Source organism: Ranitomeya variabilis, chromosome 4, assembly GCF_051348905.1.
Source record: "Ranitomeya variabilis isolate aRanVar5 chromosome 4, aRanVar5.hap1, whole genome shotgun sequence".
Classification (NCBI taxonomy): Eukaryota; Metazoa; Chordata; class Amphibia; order Anura; family Dendrobatidae; genus Ranitomeya; species Ranitomeya variabilis.
The window spans coordinates 369013083-369037489 of NC_135235.1; the positions used below are offsets into that span (position 1 = coordinate 369013083).

The window sequence follows — 24407 nt, forward strand, 5'->3', positions numbered from 1 at the left end:
CCCCCCAAAAAAAAGAATGGCCCAGTATTACACAGTGGTTTTTGGTGGCACACAATGAGACAGATGCCACACACAGCAATGGCACAGAGGCAGACTTGCCAATCTTTATCTCCCAGACTCCCACTATTAATTTTTTTTTTACAGGGAGAATTTACCCCCCCCCAAAAAAAAAAAATGGCCCAGTATTACACAGTGGTTTTCGGTGGCACACAATGAGAGACAGATGCCACACACAGCAATGGCACAGAGGCAGACTTGCCAATCTTTATCTCCCAGACTCCCACTATTTTTTTTTTTTTTACAGGGAGAATTTACCCCCCCAAAAAAAGAATGGCCCAGTATTACACAGTGGTTTTCGGTGGCACACAATGAGAGATAGATGCCACACACAGCAATGGCACAGAGGCAGACTTGCCAATCTTTATCTCCTAGACTCCCACTATTAATTTTTTTTTTTAGAGGGAGAATTTACCCCCCCAAAAAAATGACCCAGTATTACACAGTGGTTTTCGATGGCACACAAATGAGAGACAGATGCCACACACAGGACTGGCACAGAGGCAGACTTGCCAATCTTTATCTCCCAGACTCCCACTATTATTTTTTTTTTTTTACAGGGAGAATTTACCCCCCAAAAAAAGAATGGCCCAGTATTACACAGTGGTTTTCGGTGGCACACAATGAGAGACAGATGCCACACACAGCAATGGCACAGAGGCAGACTTGCCAATCTTTATCTCCCAGACTCCCACTATTAATTTTTTTTTTACAGGGAGAATTTACCCCCCCCCAAAAAAAAATGGCCCAGTATTACACAGTGGTTTTCGGTGGCACACAATGAGAGACAGATGCCACACACAGGACTGGCACAGAGGCAGACTTGCAAATCTTTATCTCCCAGACTCCCACTATTATTTTTTTTTTTTACAGGGAGAATTTACCCCCCAAAAAAAGAATGGCCCAGTATTACACAGTGGTTTTCGATGGTACACAATGAGAGACAGATGCCACACACAGGACTGGCACAGAGGCAGACTTGCCAATCTTTATCTCCCAGACTCATAGTATTATTTTTTTTTTTACAGGGAGAATTTACCCCCCAAAAAAAAGAATGGCCCAGTATTACACAGTGGTTTTCGGTGGCACACAATGAGAGACAGATGCCACACACAGCAATGGCACAGAGGCAGACTTGCCAATCCTTATCTCCCAGACTCCCACTATTATTTTTTTTTTTACAGGGAGAATTTACCCCCCCAAAAAAAGAATGGCCCAGTATTACACAGTGGTTTTCGGTGGCACACAATGAGACTGATGCCACACACAGCAATGGCACAGAGGCAGACTTGCCAATCTTTATCTCCCACTAATTTTTTTTTTTTTACAGGGAGAATTTAGAAAAAAAAAATGGCCTAGTATTACACAGTGGTTTTCGGTGGCACACAGTGAGAGACAGATGCCACACACAGGACTGGCACAGAGGCAGACTTGCCAATCCTTATCTCCCAGACTCCCACTATTATTTTTTTTTTTTACAGGGAGAATTTACCCCCCAAAAAAAGAATGGCCCAGTATTACACAGTGGTTTTCGGTGGCACACAATGAGACTGATGCCACACACAGCAATGGCACAGAGGCAGACTTGCCAATCTTTATCTCCCACTAATTTTTTTTTTTTACAGGGAGAATTTAGAAAAAAAAAATGGCCTAGTATTACACAGTGGTTTTCGGTGGCACACAATGAGAGACAGATGCCACACACAGGACTGGCACAGAGGCAGACTTGCCAATCTTTATCTCCCAGACTCCCACTATTTTTTTTTTTTTTACAGGGAGAATTTACCCCCCAAAAAAAAGAATGGCCCAGTATTACACAGTGGTTTTCGGTGGCACACAATGAGACAGATGCCACACACAGCAATGGCACAGAGGCAGACTTGCCAATCTTTATCTCCCAGACTCCCACTATTAATTTTTTTTTTACAGGGAGAATTTACCCCCCCAAAAAAAATTGCCCAGTATTACACAGTGGTTTTCTGTGGCACACAATGAGAGACAGATGCCACACACAGGACTGGCACAGAGGCAGACTTGCCAATCTTTATCTCCCAGACTCCCACTATTATTATTTTTTTTTACAGGGAGAATTTACCCCCCTAAAAAAAGAATGGCCCAGTATTACACAGTGGTTTTCGGTGGCACACAATGAGACTGATGCCACACACAGCAATGGCACAGAGGCAGACTTCCCAATCTTTATCTCCCACTAATTATTTTTTTTTTTTACAGGGAGAATTTAGAAAAAAAAAATGGCCCAGTATTACACAGTGGTTTTCGGTGGCACACAATGAGAGACAGATGCCACACACAGGACTGGCACAGAGGCAGACTTGCCAATCTTTATCTCCCAGACTCCCACTATTTATTTTTTTTTTACAGGGAGAATTTACCCCCCCAAAAAAAGAATGGCCCAGTATTACACAGTGGTTTTCGGTGGCACACAATGAGAGACAGATGCCACACACAGCAATGGCACAGAGGCAGACTTGCCAATCTTTATCTCCTAGACTCCCACTATTAATTTTTTTTTTTACAGGGAGAATTTACCCCCCCAAAAAAATGACCCAGTATTACACAGTGGTTTTCGATGGCACACAATGAGAGACAGATGCCACACACAGGACTGGCACAGAGGCAGACTTGCCAATCTTTATCTCCCAGACTCCCACTATTATTTTTTTTTTTTACAGGGAGAATTTACCCCCCCAAAAAAAGAATGGCCCAGTATTACACAGTGGTTTTCTGTGGCACACAATGAGAGACAGATGCCACACACAGCAATGGCACAGAGGCAGACTTGCCAATCTTTATCTCCCAGACTCCCACTATTAATTTTTTTTTTTACAGGGAGAATTAACCCCCCCCCCAAAAAATGGCCCAGTATTACACAGTGGTTTTCGGTGGCACACAATGAGAGACAGATGCCACACACAGGACTGGCACAGAGGCATACTTGCCAATCTTTATCTCCCAGACTCCCACTATTATTTTTTTTTTTTTACAGGGAGAATTTACCCCCCAAAAAAAGAATGGCCCAGTATTACACAGTGGTTTTCGGTGGCACACAATGAGAGACAGATGCCACACACAGCAATGGCACAGAGGCAGACTTGCCAATCTTTATCTCCCAGACTCCCACTATTAATTTTTTTTTTTACAGGGAGAATTTACCCCCCCCCAAAAAAATGGCCCAGTATTACACAGTGGTTTTCGATGGTACACAATGAGAGACAGATGCCACACACAGGACTGGCACAGAGGCAGACTTGCCAATCTTTATCTCCCAGACTCATACTATTATTTTTTTTTTTACAGGGAGAATTTACCCCCCCAAAAAAAGAATGGCCCAGTATTACACAGTGGTTTTCGGTGGCACACAATGAGAGACAGATGCCACACACAGCAATGGCACAGAGGCAGACTTGCCAATCCTTATCTCCCAGACTCCCACTATTTTTTTTTTTTTTTTACAGGGAGAATTTACCCCCCCAAAAAAAGAATGGCCCAGTATTACACAGTGGTTTTCGGTGGCACACAATGAGACTGATGCCACACACAGCAATGGCACAGAGGCAGACTTGCCAATCTTTATCTCCCACTAATTTTTTTTTTTTACAGGGAGAATTTAGAAAAAAAAAAATGGCCTAGTATTACACAGTGGTTTTCGGTGGCACACAATGAGAGACAGATGCCACACACAGGACTGGCACAGAGGCAGACTTGCCAATCTTTATCTCCCAGACTCCCACTATTTTTTTTTTTTTTACAGGGAGAATTTACCCCCCAAAAAAAAGAATGGCCCAGTATTACACAGTGGTTTTCGGTGGCACACAATGAGACAGATGCCACACACAGCAATGGCACAGAGGCAGACTTGCCAATCTTTATCTCCCAGACTCCCACTATTAATTTTTTTTTTACAGGGAGAATTTACCCCCCCAAAAAAAATTGCCCAGTATTACACAGTGGTTTTCTGTGGCACACAATGAGAGACAGATGCCACACACAGGACTGGCACAGAGGCAGACTTGCCAATCTTTATCTCCCAGACTCCCACTATTATTATTTTTTTTTACAGGGAGAATTTACCCCCCTAAAAAAAGAATGGCCCAGTATTACACAGTGGTTTTCGGTGGCACACAATGAGACTGATGCCACACACAGCAATGGCACAGAGGCAGACTTCCCAATCTTTATCTCCCACTAATTATTTTTTTTTTTACAGGGAGAATTTAGAAAAAAAAAATGGCCCAGTATTACACAGTGGTTTTCGGTGGCACACAATGAGACAGATGCCACAAACAGCAATGGCACAGAGGCAGACTTGCCAATCTTTATCTCCCACTAATTATTTTTTTTTTTACAGGGAGAATTTAGAAAAAAAAAATGGCCCACTATTACACAGTGGTTTTCGGGGGCACACAATGAGACAGATACCACACACAGCAATGGCACAGAGGCAGACTTGCCAATCTTTATCTCCCACTAATTATTTTTTTTTTACAGGGAGAATTTAGAAAAAAAAAAATGGCCCAGTATTACACACTGGTTTTCGGTGGCACACAATGAGACAGATGCCACACACAGCAATGACACAGAGGCAGACTTGCCAATCTTTATCTCCCTGCAGTAATCTCAGAAAAGTATGGCAGGCAGCTATAAAAAGGACTGCTGCACACAAAAGTGGACAAACACACAAGATTGCTGTGCAGAAAGGAAGGAACAACAGGATTTGTGCTTTGAAAAAAGCAGTTGGTTTGCACAGCGGCGTACACAAACAGCAACGCAGCTATCAGGAAGCCTTCTAGGGCAGCCCAATGAGCTACAGCGCTGAGGAAAAAAAAATGTAGCTTCCACTGTCCTGCAAACAAAAGGTGGTGTTGGACAGTGGAAATCGCTACAGCACAAGCAGTTTGGGGGTGAATCTACCCTGCCTAACACTGTCTATCCCTGCTTCTGACGAAGCGGCACCTCTCCCTACGCTCAGATCAGCAGCAGTAAGATGGCGGTCGGCGGGAACGCCCCGTTATAGCCCCTGTGACGCGGCAGAAAGCAAGCCAATCACTGCAATGCCCTTCTCTAAGATGGTGGGGACTGAGATCTATGTCATCACGCTGCCCACACTCTGCGTCCACCTTCATTGGCTGAGAAATGGCGCATTTAGCGTCATTGAAACGCGACTTTGGCGCGAAAGTCGCGTACCGCATGGCAGACCCCACACAGGGATTGGGTCAGGTTTCATGAGACGCCGACTTTGCCAAAAGTCGGCGACATATGAAAATGAACGATCCGTTTCGCTCAACCCTAATATACACCAAATTTAAAAGTCAGTGGTCCACAAGAGGGAAACAAGGTTTTACAAAAGAATTCATGCGGTCACAAATGTGGTATGTATGGCAGAACTACTCATTGGATACTTCAATTTAAACGCCAAGTACTGACAGCAGGGGGGCCTAACTTTGTAGATGGATGGTACAGTATATATGCAACACCGTAACAAAGGCCTAATACAGGCCTACATCTTAACACACCTGATGCAACCAGTAAAGACAAATTGATTGATTGATTGATTGATTGATTGATTGCATTTTGAATGCAATATAATGCTTGACATACATAGGTGAAAGCAAATCAAGGCACACACACAAAATGCGAAAGCGAGCAAAATGCTACACTTGGCATCTGAAATGTGCTTCTTTGACCCTGAAAAGAATTCACATCGTGGGTTAAAACACAACTTGCGCTGATTTCAATTCAATCTGTTTTTGGAAACCGGATCAGAGAAGGAGTGCACTGTTCCCGGAGATACTGCAATAACGGGTCAATGCGTGAGTGGACAGAGCAAGCTCTTTTCCCATCTCCCTGTTCTAAAAATCCATTTAATACATGGTCCCCAATTAGGAGACGTATCAGATATTAAACTGATAAGAACAGATACTACAATTGATCTTGGGCGGCGGCGACGACGACGATCATAGCCAAAAGGCCCGAGAAGCGATAACCAAAAATGGTTTTGTACTTGTGCCGCCTTGAGGCCTGACACTGATCCTTCATCCTAGCCAGAAGGCCAAGAAGCAATAACCAGAACTCGTTTTGCACTTGTGCCGCACCAAGGCCTAACACTGATACCCTTTAGGGAGATGGAGCAAAAGATTGCCCTGAGGAGGACATTTTAGCAAACCGGACACCTTCACAATGGCCGTTCTGCTGTTTGTTCAAGCTGTGAGCCCCTCGTTTTTAATCTGCATAACCCCACCTATTGTAACCCTCCTACCCCTCTTTGTTCCTATGTGCCCTCAGGAGGAGGTGTGCGAGAGGGAAATTAAAAAAAACAAACAAGCGAGCAGTTGTCTTCCCTTAGCTCTCCAGATGCCGGGTATAGACCCTGCTGCCTATCTACCACCATGCTGCTCGCCGCTGCTCCGGCAGCAGACTGAAGACGACTGCCACCGCGCTGCTTTTTATAGGCCAAGGACCCTTTGTGACACGTGAGGGCTCCAGCCCATTGTGACATGTGAGGGTTCCAGACCATGGCCAAGGGCCAATTGTGACACGTGAGGGTTCCGTGAACAGATTCTATCTAATGCAGGCAGCGCACCTGGTTGCTAGAAAGCATTAGAATACTCACACAGGTGGAGGTAGGCAGCGTATTCGAGATCAGCACAGACACGATTTTTCCTTTTTTTTAATACATATACACCAAATTTAAAAGTCAGTGGTCCACAAGAGGGAAACAAGGTTTTACAAAAGAATTCATGCGGTCACAAATGTGGTATGTATGGCAGAACTACTCATTGGATACTGCAATTTAAACGCCAAGTACTGACAGCAGGGGGGCCTAACTTTGTAGACGGATGGTACAGTATATATGCAACACCGTAACAAAGGCCTAATATAGGCCTACATCTTAACACACCTGATGCAACCAGTAAAGACAAATTGATTGATTGATTGCATTTTGAATGCAATATAATGCTTGACATACATAGGTGAAAGCAAGGTAAGGCACACACACAAAATGTTGCAAATGGTCAAGCGAAAGCGAGCAAAATGCTACACTTGGCATCTGAAATGTGCTTCTTTGACCCTGAAAAGAATTCACATCGTGGGTTAAAACACAACTTGCGCTGATTTCAATTCAATCTGTTTTTGGAAACCGGATCAGAGAAGGAGTGCACTGTTCCCGGAGAAACTGCAATAACGGGTCAATGCTTGAGTGGACAGAGCAAGCTCTTTTCCCATCTCCCTGTTCTAAAAATCCATTTAATACATGGTACCCAATTAGGAGACATATCAGATATTAAACTGATAAGAACAGATAGTACAATTGATCTTGGGCGGCGGCGACGACGACGATCATAGCCAAAAGGCCCGAGAAGCGATAACCAAAAATGGTTTTGTACTTGTGCCGCCTTGAGGCCTGACACTGATCCTTCATCCTAGCCAGAAGGCCAAGAAGCAATAACCAGAACTCGTTTTGCACTTGTGCCGCACCAAGGCCTAACACTGATACCCTTTAGGGAGATGGAGCAAAAGATTGCCCTGAGGAGGACATTTTAGCAAACCGGACACCTTCACAATGGCCGTTCTGCTGTTTGTTCAAGCTGTGAGCCCCTCGTTTTTAATCTGCATAACCCCACCTATTGTAACCCTCCTACCCCTCTTTGTTCCTATGTGCCCTCAGGAGGAGGTGTGCGAGAGGGAAATTAAAACAAACAAACAAGCGAGCAGCTGTCTTCCCTTAGCTCTCCAGATGCCGGGTATAGACCCTGCTGCCTATCTACCACCATGCTGCTCGCCGCTGCTCCGGCAGCAGACTGAAGATGACTGCCACCGCGCTGCTTTTTATAGGCCAAGGACCCTTTGTGACCATTGTGACATGTGAGGGTTCCAGACCATGGCCAAGGGCCAATTGTGACACGTGAGGGTTCCGTGAACAGATTCTATCTAATGCAGGCAGCGCACCTGGTTGCTAGAAAGCATTAAAATACTCACATAGGTGGAGGTAGGCAGCGTATTCGAGATCAGCACAGACACGATTTTTCCTTTTTTTAATACATATACACCAAATTTAAAAGTCAGTGGTCCACAAGAGGGAAACAAGGTTTTACAAAAGAATTCATGCGGTCACAAATGAGGTATGTATGGCAGAACTACTCATTGGATACTTCAATTTAAACGCCAAGTACTGACAGCAGGGGGGCCTAACTTCGTAGATGGATGGTACAGTATATATGCAACACCGTAACAAAGGCCTAATACAGGCCTACATCTTAACACACCTGATGCAACCAGTAAAGACAAATTGATTGATTGATTGATTGCATTTTGAATGCAATATAATGCTTGACATACATAGGTGAAAGCAAGGCAAGGCACACACACAAAATGTTGCAAATGGTCAAGCGAAAGCGAGCAAAATGCTACATTTGGCATCTGAAATGTGCTTCTTTGACCCTGAAAAGTATTCACATCGTGGGTTAAAACACAACTTGCGCTGATTTCAATTCAATCTGTTTTTGGAAACCGGATCAGAGAAGGAGTGCACTGTTCCCGGAGATACTGCAATAACGGGTCAATGAGTGAGTGGACAGAGCAAGCTCTTTTCCCATCTCCCTGTTCTAAAAATCCATTTAATACATGGTCCCCAATTAGGAGACGTATCAGATATTAAACTGATAAGAACAGATACTACAATTGATCTTGGGCGGCGGCGACGACGACGATCATAGCCAAAAGGCCCGAGAAGCGATAACCAAAAATGGTTTTGTACTTGTGCCGCCTTGAGGCCTGACACTGATCCTTCATCCTAGCCAGAAGGCCAAGAAGCAATAACCAGAACTCGTTTTGCACTTGTGCCGCACCAAGGCCTAACACTGATACCCTTTAGGGAGATGGAGCAAAAGATTGCCCTGAGGAGGACATTTTAGCAAACCGGACACCTTCACAATGGCCGTTCTGCTGTTTGTTCAAGCTGTGAGCCCCTCGTTTTTAATCTGCATAACCCCACCTATTGTAACCCTCCTACCCCTCTTTGTTCCTATGTCCCCTCAGGAGGAGGTGTGCGAGAGGGAAATTAAAAAAACAAACAAGCGAGCAGCTGTCTTCCCTTAGCTCTCCAGATGCTGGGTATAGACCCTGCTGCCTATCTACCACCATGCTGCTCGCCGCTGCTCCGGCAGCAGACTGAAGACGACTGCCACCACGCTGCGTTTTATAGGTCAAGGACCCTTTGTGACACGTGAGGGCTCCAGCCCATTGTGACATGTGAGGGTTCCAGACCATGGCCAAGGGCCAATTGGGACACGTGAGGGTTCCGTGAACAGATTCTATCTAATGCAGGCAGCGCACCTGGTTGCTAGAAAGCATTAGAATACTCACACAGGTGGAGGAAGGCAGCGTATTCGAGATCAGCACAGACATGATTTTTCCTTTTATTTAATACATATACACCAAATTTAAAAGTCAGTGGTCCACAAGAGGGAAACAAGGTTTTACAAAAGAATTCATGCGGTCACAAATGTGGTATGTATGGCAGAACTACTCATTGGATACTTCAATTTAAACGCCAAGTAGTGACAGCAGGGGGGCCTAACTTTGTAGATGGATGGTACAGTATATATGCAACACCGTAACAAAGGCCTAATACAGGCCTACATCTTAACACACCTGATGCAACCAGTAAAGACAAATTGATTGATTGATTGATTGACTGCATTTTGAATGCAATATAATGCTTGACATACATAGGTGAAAGCAAGGCAAGGCACACACACAAAATGTTGCAAATGGTCAAGCGAAAGCGAGCAAAATGCTACACTTGGCATGTGAAATGTGCTTCTTGGACCCTATAAAGAATTCACATCGTGGGTTAAAACACAACTTGCGCTGATTTCAATTCAATCTGTTTTTGGAAACCGGATCAGAGAAGGAGTGCACTGTTCCGGGAGATACTGCAATAACGGGTCAATGCGTGAGTGGACAGAGCAAGCTCTTTTCCCATCTCCCTGTTCTAAAAATCCATTTAATACATGGTCCCCAATTAGGAGACGTATCAGATATTAAACTGATAAGAACAGATACTACAATTGATCTTGGGCGGTGGCGACGACGACGATCATAGCCAAAAGGCCTGAGAAGCGATAACCAAAAATGGTTTTGTACTTGTGCCGCCTTGAGGCCTGACACAGATCCTTCATCCTAGCCAGAAGGCCAAGAAGCAATAACCAGAACTCGTTTTGCACTTGTGCTGCACCAAGGCCTAACTGTTATGACCCCAATGGCGAGGGTCTCAGAGGAACAAGTAAGTCTGCGACGTACAAAAATCCAGCTCATAGGGCAGTGGTAACTGGGTTGACCATATATCTACTCCTAACGCCAACACTAGAAGTAGCCGGGGAACATGCTTACGTTGGTCGCTAGATGTCTCGCGCCAGCCGGAGGTCTAACTACCCCTAGAAGAGGAAAACAAAGACCTCTCTTGCCTCCAGAGAATAGACCCCAAAAGTAGGATACAAGCCCCCCACAAATAATAACGGTGAGGTAAGAGGAAATGACAAACACAGAGATGAACTAGGTTTAGCAAAGAGAGGCCCACTTACTAATAGCAGAATGTAGTAAGATAACTTATATGGTCAACAAAAACCCTAACAAAAATCCACACTGGAGATTCAAGAACCCCCGAACCGTCTAACGGCCCGGGGGGAGAACTCCAGCCTCCCCAGAGCTTCCAGCAAGGTTAGGATACAGATTATGTACAAGCTGGACAAAAATGCAAACAAAAACAAATAGCAAAAAGCAAGAAAGCAGACTTAGCTTAATTTAGCAGGAACCAGGATCAGTAGGCAAGAGCACAACAGATTAGCTCTGATTACAACGTTGCCAGGCATTGAACTGAAGGTCCAGGGAGCTTATATAGCAACACCCCTGACCTAACGACCCAGGTGAGCATACAAGGAATGAATGACATACCCAGAGTCAAATCACTAGTAGCCACTAGAGGGAGCCAAAAGGTAAATTCACAACAGTACCCCCCCCTTAGTGAGGGGTCACCGAACCCTCACCAAGACCACCAGGGCGATCAGGATGAGCGGCGTGAAAGGCACGAACTAAATCGGCCGCATGCACATCAGAGGCGACCACCCAGGAATTATCCTCCTGACCATAGCCCTTCCACTTTACCAGGTACTGAAGCCTCCGCCTGGAGAGACGAGAATCTAAGATCTTCTCCACCACGTACTCCAACTCGCCCTCAACCAACACCGGAGCAGGAGGCTCAGCAGAAGGAACCACAGGCACAACGTACCGCCGCAACAAGGACCTATGAAATACGTTGTGAATGGCAAACGACACCGGAAGATCCAGGCGAAAGGATACAGGATTAATGATTTCCAATATCTTGTAAGGACCAATGAAGCGAGGCTTAAATTTGGGAGAGGAGACCTTCATAGGAACAAATCGAGAAGACAGCCATACCAAATCCCCAACGCGAAGTCGGGGACCCACACCGCGGCGGCGGTTGGCAAAACGCTGAGCCTTCTCCTGTGACAACTTCAAGTTGTCCACCACATGACTCCAGATCCGCTGCAACCTATCCACCACGGAATCCACCCCAGGACAATCAGAAGGCTCCACATGTCCCGAGGAAAAACGAGGATGGAAACCAGAGTTGCAGAAAAATGGGGAAACCAAGGTGGCGGAACTAGCCCGATTATTAAGGGCAAATTCAGCCAACGGCAAGAAGGTCACCCAATCATCCTGATCAGAAGAGACAAAACACCTCAAATAAGCCTCCAGAGTCTGATTAGTTCGCTCCGTTTGTCCGTTAGTCTGGGGATGGAAAGCGGATGAAAACGACAACTCAATGCCCATCCTACCACAAAAGGATCGCCAGAACCTGGAAACAAACTGGGATCCTCTGTCCGACACAATATTCTCAGGAATGCCGTGCAAACGAACCACGTTCTGGAAGAACACAGGAACCAGATCAGAAGAGGAGGGCAGCTTAGGCAAAGGAACCAAATGGACCATCTTGGAAAAACGATCACATATCACCCAGATGACAGACATGCCCTGAGACACCGGAAGATCAGAAATGAAATCCATAGAGATGTGTGTCCAAGGTCTCTTCGGAACAGGCAAGGGCAAGAGCAACCCGCTGGCACGAGAGCAGCAAGGCTTAGCGCGAGCACAAGTACCACAGGACTGCACAAATGACCGCACATCCCTTGACAAAGAAGGCCACCAAAAGGACCTGGCCACCAGATCTCTGGTGCCAAAAATTCCCGGGTGCCCTGCCAACACCGAGGAATGAACCTCGGAAATGACTCTGTTGGTCCATCTAGCAGGCACAAACAATCTGTCAGGTGGACAAGAGTCAGGTCTACCAGCCTGAAATCTCTGTAACACACGTCGCAGATCTGGAGAAATAGCGGACACGATAACTCCTTCCTTAAGAATACCCACAGGTTCAGCGACTCCAGGAGCATCAGGCACAAAGCTCCTAGACAGAGCATCGGCCTTAACATTCTTAGAACCTGGTAAATACGAGACCACAAAGTCAAAACGGGAGAAAAACAATGACCAGCGGGCCTGTCTAGGATTCAGGCGTTTAGCAGACTCGAGATACATCAGATTTTTGTGATCAGTCAAGACCACCACACGATGCTTAGCACCCTCGAGCCAATGACGCCACTCCTCAAATGCCCACTTCATGGCCAACAACTCCCGATTGCCCACATCATAATTTCGCTCTGCCGGCGAAAACTTCCTAGAGAAAAAGGCACAAGGTCTCATAGTAGAGCAACCAGGGCCTCTCTGCGACAAAACGGCCCCTGCCCCAATCTCCGAAGCATCCACCTCAACCTGAAAGGGAAGTGAGACGTCAGGCTGGCACAAAACAGGCGCCGAAGTAAACCGGCGTTTCAACTCCTGGAAAGCCTCCACGGCAGCAGGAGCCCAGTTAGCTACATCAGAGCCTTTCTTGGTCATATCCGTCAGCGGTTTAACAACGCTAGAGAAATTTGCGATAAAACGACGATAGAAGTTAGCAAAACCCAAGAACTTCTGAAGACTCTTAACTGACGAGGGTTGAGTCCAATCATGAATAGCTCGGACCTTGACTGGATCCATCTCCACAGCAGAAGGGGAAAAAATGAACCCCAAAAAGGGAACCTTCTGTACACCAAAGAGACACTTTGAGCCTTTTACAAACAAAGAATTTTCACGCAGAATCTCAAAAACCATCCTGACCTGCTCCACATGCGAGTCCCAATCATCAGAAAAAACCAGAATATCATCCAGATAAACAATCAAAAATTTATCCAGATACTTCCGGAAAATGTCATGCATGAAGGACTGAAAAACTGAAGGTGCATTAGAGAGCCCAAATGGCATTACCAAGTACTCAAAATGGCCTTCGGGCGTATTGAATGCGGTTTTCCATTCATAGCCTTGCCTAATGTGCACAAGGTTGTACGCACCACGAAGGTCTATCTTGGTGAACCACTTGGCACCTTTAATCCGGGCAAACAAATCTGACAACAGCGGCAAAGGATACTGAAATTTGACAGTGATCTTATTTAAAAGCCGATAGTCAATACAAGGCCTCAAAGATCCGTCCTTTTTGGCCACAAAAAAGAATCCCGCACCAAGAGGGGAAGAAGAAGGACGGATATGCCCCTTCTCAAGAGACTCCTTGATATATGAACGCATCGCGGTATGTTCAGGTACCGACAGATTAAACAGTCTCCCCTTAGGAAACTTACTGCCAGGAATCAAATCTATTGCACAGTCACATTCCCTATGAGGAGGCAGTGCACTGGACTTAGACTCGCTGAAGACATCCAGATAATCAGACAAATACGCCGGAACTTCCGAAGGCGTAGAAGAAGCAATAGACAAGGGCAGGGAATCTCCATGAATTCCATGGCAGCCCCAACTTGACACTGACATAGCCTTCCAGTCCAAGACTGGATTATGGGTCTGTAACCATGGCAAACCCAAAACAACCAAATCATGCATTTTATGCAGAACAAGAAAACGTATTACCTCCCGATGTTCGGGAGTCATGCACATGGTAACCTGTGTCCAAAACTGCGGTTTATTTTTTGCCAATGGCGTAGAATCAATACCCCTAAGAGGGATAGGATTTTCCAATGGCTCAAGAACAAATCCGCAGCGCTTGGCAAATGACAGATCCATAAAGCTCAGGGCAGCACCTGAGTCCACAAACGCCATGACAGGATACGATGACAGTGAGCAAATCAAAGTTACAGATAGAATAAATTTAGGTTGCAAATTACCAATGGCGACCGGACTAACAACTTTAGTAAGACGTTTAGAGCATGCTGAGATAACATGTGTAGAATCACCACAGTAGTAACACAAGCCATTCTGGCGTCTATGAATTTTCCGCTCATTTCTAGTCAGGATTCTATCACATTGCATTAAATCAGGTGCCTGTTCAGACAACACCATGAGGGAATTTGCGGTTTTGCGCTCCCGCAACCGCCGGTCGATTTGAATAGCCAGGGCCATAGAATCATTCAGACCTGTGGGAATGGGAAAACCCACCATCACATTCTTAATGGCTTCAGAAAGGCCATTTCTAAAATTTGCAGCCAATGCACACTCGTTCCACTGGGTCAGCACGGACCATTTCCGAAATTTTTGGCAATACACTTCAGCCTCGTCCTGGCCCTGAGACATAGCCAGCAAGGCTTTTTCTGCCTGAATCTCAAGATTGGGTTCCTTATAAAGCAAACCGAGTGCCAGAAAAAATGCATCAATGTCAGCCAATGCCGGATCTCCTGGCGCCAGCGAGAAGGCCCAATCCTGAGGGTCGCCCCGTAAAAAAGAAATAACAATTTTTACTTGCTGAGCGGAGTCTCCAGATGAACAGGGTCTCAGGGACAAAAACAATTTACAATTATTCCTGAAATTTCTAAATTTAAATCGGTCTCCGGAAAACGGTTCAGGAATCGGTATCTTAGGTTCTGACATAGGATTTCTGATAACATAATCTTGTATGCCCTGCACACGAGCAGCAAGCTGGTCCACACTTGTAATCAAGGTCTGGACATTCATGTCTGCAGCAAACACAAGCCACTCAGAGGTAAAGGGGAAAAGAAAAAAAAATGAGAGAGAGAAAAAAAAAACTCAGAACTTTCTTTCTTATAATCCCGCTTCTGCAATGCATTTAACATTTAATACAGTCCTGGCAAACTGTTATGACCCCAATGGCGAGGGTCTCAGAGGAACAAGTAAGTCTGCGACGTACAAAAATCCAGCTCATAGGGCAGTGGTAACTGGGTTGACCATATATCTACTCCTAACGCCAACACTAGAAGTAGCCGGGGAACATGCCTACGTTGGTCACTAGATGTCTCGCGCCAGCCGGAGGACTAACTACCCCTAGAAGAGGAAAACAAAGACATCTCTTGCCTCCAGAGAATAGACCCCAAAAGTAGGATACAAGCCCCCCACAAATAATAACGGTGAGGTAAGAGGAAATGACAAACACAGAGATGAACTAGGTTTAGCAAAGAGAGGCCCACTTACTAATAGCAGAATGTAGTAAGATAACTTATATGGTCAACAAAAACCCTAACAAAAATCCACACTGGAGATTCAAGAACCCCCGAACCGTCTAACGGCCCGGGGGGAGAACTCCAGCCTCCCTAGAGCTTCCAGCAAGGTTAGGATACAGATTATGTACAAGCTGGACAAAAATGCAAACAAAAACAAATAGCAAAACGCAAGAAAGCAGACTTAGCTTAATTTAGCAGGAACCAGGATCAGTAGGCAAGAGCACAACAGATTAGCTCTGATTACAACGTTGCCAGGCATTGAACTGAAGGTCCAGGGAGCTTATATAGCAACACCCCTGACCTAACGACCCAGGTGAGCATACAAGGAATGAATGACATACCCAGAGTCAAATCACTAGTAGCCACTAGAGGGAGCCAAAAGGTAAATTCACAACACCTAACACTGATACCCTTTAGGGAGATGGAGCAAAAGATTGCCCTGAGGAGGACATTTTAGCAAACCGGACACCTTCACAATGGCCGTTCTGCTGTTTGTTCAAGCTGTGAGCCCCTCGTTTTTAATCTGCATAACCCCACCTATTGTAACCCTCCTACCCCTCTTTGTTCCTATGTGCCCTCAGGAGGAGGTATGCGAGAGGGAAATTAAAAAAAAAACAAACAAGCGAGCAGCTGTCTTCCCTTAGCTCTCCAGATGCAGGGTATAGACCCTGCTGCCTATCTACCACCATGCTGCTCGCCGCTGCTCCGGCAGCAGACTGAAGACGACTGCCACCGCGCTGCTTTTTATAGGCTAAGGACCCTTTGTGACACGTGAGGGCTCCAGCCCATTGTGACATGTGAGGGTTCCAGACCATGGCCAAGGGCCAATTGTGACACGTGAGGGTTCCGTGAACAGATTCTATCTAATGCAGGCAGCGCACCTGGTTGTTAGAAAGCATTAGAATACTCACACAGGTGGAGGTAGGCAGCGTATTCGAGATCAGCACAGACACGATTTTTCCTTTTTTTTAATACATATACACCAAATTTAAAAGTCAGTGGTCCACAAGAGGGAAACAAGGTTTTACAAAAGAATTCATGCGGTCACAAATGTGGTATGTATGGCAGAACTACTCATTAGATACTTCAATTTAAACGCCAAGTACTGACAGCAGGGGGGCCTAACTTTGTAGATGGATGGTACAGTATGTATGCAACACCGTAACAAAGGCCTAATACAGGCCTACATCTTAACACACCTGATGCAACCAGTAAAGACAAATTGATTGATTGATTGCATTTTGAATGCAATATAATGCTTGACATACATAGGTGAAAGCAAGGCAAGGCACACACACAAAATGTTGCAAATGGTCAAGCGAAAGCGAGCAAAATGCTACACTTGGCATCTGAAATGTGCTTCTTTGACCCTGAAAAGAATTCACATCGTGGGTTAAAACACAACTTGCGCTGATTTCAATTCAATCTGTTTTTGGAAACCGGATCAGAGAAGGAGTGCACTGTTCCCGGAGATACTGCAATAACGGGTCAATGCGTGAGTGGACAGAGCAAGCTCTTTTCCCATCTCCCTGTTCTAAAAATCCATTTAATACATGGTCCCCAATTAGGAGACGTATCAGATATTAAACTGATAAGAACAGATACTACAATTGATCTTGGGCGGCGGCGACGACGACGATCATAGCCAAAAGGCCCGAGAAGCAATAACCAAAAATGGTTTTGTACTTGTGCCGCCTTGAGGCCTGACACTGATCCTTCATCCTAGCCAGAAGGCCAAGAAGCAATAACCAGAACTTGTTTTGCACTTGTGCCGCACCACGGCCTAACACTGTTACCCTTTAGGGAGATGGAGCAAAAAATTGCCCTGAGGAGGACATTTTAGCAAATCGGACACCTTCACAATGGCCGTTCTGCTGTTTGTTCAAGCTGTGAGCCCCTCGTTTTTAATCTGCATAACCCCACCTATTGTAACCCTCCTACCCCTCTTTGTTCCTATGCTATGTGCCCTCAGGAGGAGGTGTGCGAGAGGGAATTTAAAAAAAACAAACAAGCGAGCAGCTGTCTTCCCTTAGCTCTCCAGAAGCCGGGTATAGACCCTGCTGCCTATCTACCACCATGCTGCTCGCCGCTGCTCCGGCAGCAGACTGAAGACGACTGCCACCACGCTGCGTTTTATAGGCCAGGGACCCTTTGTGACACGTGAGGGCTCCAGCCCATTGTGACATGTGAGGGTTCCAGACCATGGCCAAGGGCCAATTGGGACACGTGAGGGTTCCGTGAACAGATTCTATCTAATGCAGGCAGCGCACCTGGTTGCTAGAAAGCATTAGAATACTCACACAGGTGGAGGAAGGCAGCGTATTCGAGATCAGCACAGACATGATTTTTCCTTTTATTTAATACATATACACCAAATTTAAAAGTCAGTGGTCCACAAGAGGGAAACAAGGTTTTACAAAAGAATTCATGCGGTCACAAATGTGGTATGTATGGCAGAACTACTCATTGGATACTTCAATTTAAACGCCAAGTACTGACAGCAGGGGTCCTAACTTTGTAGATGGATGGTACAGTATATATGCAACACCGTAACAAAGGCCTAATATAGGCCTACATCTTAACACACCTGATGCAACCAGTAAAGACAATTTGATTGATTGATTGACTGCATTTTGAATGCAATGTAATGCTTGACATACATAGGTGAAAGCAAGGCAAGGCACACACACAAAATGTTGCAAATGGTCAAGCGAAAGAGAGCAAAATGCTACACTTGGCATGTGAAATGTGCTTCTTGGACCCTATAAAGAATTCACATCATGGGTTAAAACACAACTTGATCTTGGGCGGCGGCGACGACGACGACGATCATAGCCAAAAGGCCCGAGAAGCGATAACCAAAAATGGTTTTGTACTTGTGCCGCCTTGAGGCCTGACACTGATCCTTCATCCTAGCCAGAAGGCCAAGAAGCAATAACCAGAACTCGTTTTGCACTTGTGCCGCACCAAGGCCTAACACTGATACCCTTTAGGGAGATGGAGCAAAAGATTGCCCTGAGGAGGACATTTTAGCAAACCGGACACCCTCACAATGGCCGTTCTGCTGTTTGTTCAAGCTGTGAGCCCCTCGTTTTTAATCTGCATAACCCCACCTATTGTAACCCTCCTACCCCTCTTTGTTCCTATGTGCCTTCAGGAGGAGGTGTGCGAGAGGGAAATTAAAAAAACAAACAAGCGAGCAGCTGTCTTCCCTTAGCTCTCCAGATGCCGGGTATAGACCCTGCTGCCTATCTACCATCATGCTGCTCGCCGCTGCTCCGGCAGCAGACTGAAGACGACTGCCACCGCGCTGCTTTTTATAGGCCAAGGACCCTTTGTGACACGTGAGGGCTCCAGCCCATTGTGACATGTGAGGGTTCCAGACCATGGCCAAGGGCCAATTGTGACACGTGAGGGTTCCGTGAACAGATTCTATCTAATGCAGGCAGCGCACCTGGTTGCTAGAAAGCATTAGAATACTCACACAGGTGGAGGTAGGCAGCGTATTCGAGATCAGCACAGACATGATTTTTCCTTTTATTTAATACATATACACCAAATTTAAAAGTCAGTGGTCCACAAGAGGGAAACAAGGTTTTACAAAAGAATTCATGCGGTCACAAATGTGGTATGTATGGCAGAACTACTCATTGGATACTTCAATTTAAACGCCAAGTAGTGACAGCAGGGGGGCCTAACTTTGTAGATGGATGGTACAGTATATATGCAACACCGTAACAAAGGCCTAATACAGGCCTACATCTTAACACACCTGATGCAACCAGTAAAGACAAATTGATTGATTGATTGACTGCATTTTGAATGCAATGTAATGCTTGACATACATAGGTGAAAGCAAGGCAAGGCACACACACAAAATGTTGCAAATGGTCAAGCGAAAGCGAGCAAAATGCTACACTTGGCATGTGAAATGTGCTTCTTGGACCCTATAAAGAATTCACATCGTGGGTTAAAACACAACTTGCGCTGATTTCAATTCAATCTGTTTTTGGAAACCGGATCAGAGAAGGAGTGCACTGTTCCCGGAGATACTGCAATAACGGGTCAATGCGTGAGTGGACAGAGCAAGCTCTTTTCCCATCTCCCTGTTCTAAAAATCCATTTAATACATGGTCCCCAATTAGGAGACGTATCAGATATTAAACTGATAAGAACAGATACTACAATTGATCTTGGGCGGCGGCGACGACGACGATCATAGCCAAAAGGCCTGAGAAGCGATAACCAAAAATGGTTTTGTACTTGTGCCGCCTTGAGGCCGGACACAGATCCTTCATCCTAGCCAGAAGGCCAAGAAGCAATAACCAGAACTCGTTTTGCACTTGTGCTGCACCAAGGCCTAACTGTTATGACCCCAATGGCGAGGGTCTCAGAGGAACAAGTAAGTCTGCGACGTACAAAAATCCAGCTCATAGGGCAGTGGTAACTGGGTTGACCATATATCTACTCCTAACGCCAAAACTAGAAGTAGCCGGGGAACATGCCTACGTTGGTCGCTAGATGTCTCGCGCCAGCCGGAGGACTAACTACCCCTAGAAGAGGAAAACAAAGACCTCTCTTGCCTCCAGAGAATAGACCCCAAAAGTAGGATTCAAGCCCCCCACAAATAATAACGGTGAGGTAAGAGGAAATGACAAACACAGAGATGAACTAGGTTTAGCAAAGAGAGGCCCACTTACTAATAGCAGAATGTAGTAAGATAACTTATATGGTCAACAAAAACCCTAACAAAAATCCACACTGGAGATTCAAGAACCCCCGAACCGTCTAACGGCCCGGGTGGGAGAACTCCAGCCTCCCTAGAGCTTCCAGCAAGGTTAGGATACAGATTATGTACAAGCTGGACAAAAATGCAAACAAAAACAAATAGCAAAAAGCAAGAAAGCAGACTTAGCTTAATTTAGCAGGAACCAGGATCAGTAGGCAAGAGCACAACAGATTAGCTCTGATTACAACGTTGCCAGGCATTGAACTGAAGGTCCAGGGAGCTTATATAGCAACACCCCTGACCTAACGACCCAGGTGAGCATACAAGGAATGAATGACATACCCAGAGTCAAATCACTAGTAGCCACTAGAGGGAGCCAAAAGGTAAATTCACAACACCTAACACTGATACCCTTTAGGGAGATGGAGCAAAAGATTGCCCTGAGGAGGACATTTTAGCAAACCGGACACCTTCACAATGGCCGTTCTGCTGTTTGTTCAAGCTGTGAGCCCCTCGTTTTTAATCTGCATAACCCCACCTATTGTAACCCTCCTACCCCTCTTTGTTCCTATGTGCCCTCAGGAGGAGGTATGCGAGAGGGAAATAAAAAAAAAAACAAACAAGCGAGCAGCTGTCTTCCCTTAGCTCTCCAGATGCAGGGTATAGACCCTGCTGCCTATCTACCACCATGCTGCTCGCCGCTGCTCCGGCAGCAGACTGAAGACGACTGCCACCGCGCTGCTTTTTATAGGCTAAGGACCCTTTGTGACACGTGAGGGCTCCAGCCCATTGTGACATGTGAGGGTTCCAGACCATGGCCAAGGGCCAATTGTGACACGTGAGGGTTCCGTGAACAGATTCTATCTAATGCAGGCAGCGCACCTGGTTGCTAGAAAGCATTAGAATACTCACACAGGTGGAGGCAGGCAGCGTATTCGAGATCAGCACAGACACGATTTTTCCTTTTTTTTAATACATATACACCAAATTTAAAAGTCAGTGGTCCACAAGAGGGAAACAAGGTTTTACAAAAGAATTCATGCGGTCACAAATGTGGTATGTATGGCAGAACTACTCATTAGATACTTCAATTTAAACGCCAAGTACTGACAGCAGGGGGGCCTAACTTTGTAGATGGATGGTACAGTATATATGCAACACCGTAACAAAGGCCTAATACAGGCCTACATCTTAACACACCTGATGCAACCAGTAAAGACAAATTGATTGATTGATTGCATTTTGAATGCAATATAATGCTTGACATACATAGGTGAAAGCAAGGCAAGGCACACACACAAAATGTTGCAAATGGTCAAGCGAAAGCGAGCAAAATGCTACACTTGGCATCTGAAATGTGCTTCTTTGACCCTGAAAAGAATTCACATCGTGGGTTAAAACACAACTTGCGCTGATTTCAATTCAATCTGTTTTTGGAAACCGGATCAGAGAAGGAGTGCACTGTTCCCGGAGATACTGCAATAACGGGTCAATGCGTGAGTGGACAGAGCAAGCTCTTTTCCCATCTCCCTGTTCTAAAAATCCATTTAATACATGGTCCCCAATTAGGAGACGTATCAGATATTAAACTGATAAGAACAGATACTACAATTGATCTTGGGCGGCGGCGACGACGACGATCATAGCCAAAAGGCCCGAGAAGCAATAACCAAAAATCGTTTTGTACTTGTGCCGCCTTGAGGCCTGACACTGATCCTTCATCCTAGCCAGAAGGCCAAGAAGCAATAACCAGAACTCGTTTTGCACTTGTGCCGCACCACGGCCTAACACTGTTACCCTTTAGGGAGATGGAGCAAAAAATTGCCCTGAGGAGGACATTTTAGCAAATCGGACACCTTCACAATGGCCGTTCTGCTGTTTGTTCAAGCTGTGAGCCCCTCGTTTTTAATCTGCATAACCCCACCTATTGTAACCCTCCTACCCCTCTTTGTTCCTATGCTATGTGCCCTCAGGAGGAGGTGTGCGAGAGGGAATTTAAAAAAAACAAACAAGCGAGCAGCTGTCTTCCCTTAGCTCTCCAGAAGCCGGGTATAGACCCTGCTGCCTATCTACCACCATGCTGCTCGCCGCTGCTCCGGCAGCAGACTGAAGACGACTGCCACCACGCTGCGTTTTATAGGCCAAGGACCCTTTGTGACACGTGAGGGCTCCAGCCCATTGTGACATGTGAGGGTTCCAGACCATGGCCAAGGGCCAATTGGGACACATGAGGGTTCCGTGAACAGATTCTATCTAATGCAGGCAGCGCACCTGGTTGCTAGAAAGCATTAGAATACTCACACAGGTGGAGGAAGGCAGCGTATTCGAGATCAGCACAGACATGATTTTTCCTTTTATTTAATACATATACACCAAATTTAAAAGTCAGTGGTCCACAAGAGGGAAACAAGGTTTTACAAAAGAATTCATGCGGTCACAAATGTGGTATGTATGGCAGAACTACTCATTGGATACTTCAATTTAAACGCCAAGTACTGACAGCAGGGGTCCTAACTTTGTAGATGGATGGTACAGTATATATACAACACCGTAACAAAGGCCTAATATAGGCCTACATCTTAACACACCTGATGCAACCAGTAAAGACAATTTGATTGATTGATTGACTGCATTTTGAATGCAATGTAATGCTTGACATACATAGGTGAAAGCAAGGCAAGGCACACACACAAAATGTTGCAAATGGTCAAGCGAAAGCGAGCAAAATGCTACACTTGGCATGTGAAATGTGCTTCTTTGACCCTGAAAAGAATTCACATCGTGGGTTAAAACACAACTTGCGCTGATTTCAATTCAATCTGTTTTTGGAAACCGGATCAGAGAAGAAGTGCACTGTTCCCGGAGATACTGCAATAACGGGTCAATGCGTGAGTGGACAGAGCAAGCTCTTTTCCCATCTCTCTGTTCTAAAAATCCATTTAATACATGGTCCCCAATTAGGAGACGTATCAGATATTAAACTGATAAGAACAGATACTACAATTGATCTTGGGCGGCGGCGACGACGACGATCATAGCCAAAAGGCCTGAGAAGCGATAACCAAAAATGGTTTTGTACTTGTGCCGCCTTGAGGCCTGACACTGATCCTTCATCCTAGCCAGAAGGCCAAGAAGCAATAACCAGAACTCGTTTTGCACTTGTGCCGCACCAAGGCCTAACACTGATACCCTTTAGGGAGATGGAGCAAAAGATTGCCCTGAGGAGGACATTTTAGCAAACCGGACACCCTCACAATGGCCGTTCTGCTGTTTGTTCAAGCTGTGAGCCCCTCGTTTTTAATCTGCATAACCCCACCTATTGTAACCCTCCTACCCCTCTTTGTTCCTATGTGCCTTCAGGAGGAGGTGTGCGAGAGGGAAATTAAAAAAACAAACAAGCGAGCAGCTGTCTTCCCTTAGCTCTCCAGATGCCGGGTATAGACCCTGCTGCCTATCTACCATCATGCTGCTCGCCGCTGCTCCGGCAGCAGACTGAAGACGACTGCCACCGCGCTGCTTTTTATAGGCCAAGGACCCTTTGTGACACGTGAGGGCTCCAGCCCATTGTGACATGTGAGGGTTCCAGACCATGGCCAAGGGCCAATTGTGACACGTGAGGGTTCCGTGAACAGATTCTATCTAATGCAGGCAGCGCACCTGGTTGCTAGAAAGCATTAGAATACTCACACAGGTGGAGGTAGGCAGCGTATTCGAGATCAGCACAGACACGATTTTTCCTTTTTTTTAATACATATACACCAAATTTAAAAGCCAGTGGTCCACAAGAGGGAAACAAGGTTTTACAAAAGAATTATGCGGTCACAAATGTGGTATGTATGGCAGAACTACTCATTGGATACTTCAATTTAAACGCCAAGTAGTGACAGCAGGGGGGCCTAACTTTGTAGATGGATGGTACAGTATATATGCAACACCGTAACAAAGGCCTAATACAGGCCTACATCTTAACACACCTGATGCAACCAGTAAAGACAATTTGATTGATTGATTGACTGCATTTTGAATGC

The 24407-nt window shown here is 45.6% G+C and overlaps 8 pseudogenes; all 8 read right to left on the reverse strand.

Moving 5' to 3' along the window:
* Nucleotides 1-5843: 5843 nt before the first annotated feature.
* Nucleotides 5844-6059, reverse strand: LOC143771139 (U2 spliceosomal RNA; annotated as a pseudogene).
* A 1168-nt stretch (nt 6060-7227) lies between these two features.
* On the reverse strand, nt 7228-7443 carry LOC143771188 (U2 spliceosomal RNA; annotated as a pseudogene).
* Nucleotides 7444-8597: 1154 nt separating this feature from the next.
* LOC143771155 (U2 spliceosomal RNA) lies at nt 8598-8813 on the reverse strand (annotated as a pseudogene).
* A 1175-nt stretch (nt 8814-9988) lies between these two features.
* On the reverse strand, nt 9989-10204 carry LOC143771170 (U2 spliceosomal RNA; annotated as a pseudogene).
* A 6896-nt stretch (nt 10205-17100) lies between these two features.
* Nucleotides 17101-17316, reverse strand: LOC143771146 (U2 spliceosomal RNA; annotated as a pseudogene).
* Nucleotides 17317-19677: 2361 nt separating this feature from the next.
* Nucleotides 19678-19893, reverse strand: LOC143771153 (U2 spliceosomal RNA; annotated as a pseudogene).
* A 1937-nt stretch (nt 19894-21830) lies between these two features.
* Nucleotides 21831-22046, reverse strand: LOC143771147 (U2 spliceosomal RNA; annotated as a pseudogene).
* Nucleotides 22047-23222: 1176 nt separating this feature from the next.
* LOC143771157 (U2 spliceosomal RNA) lies at nt 23223-23438 on the reverse strand (annotated as a pseudogene).
* Nucleotides 23439-24407: the final 969 nt, after the last annotated feature.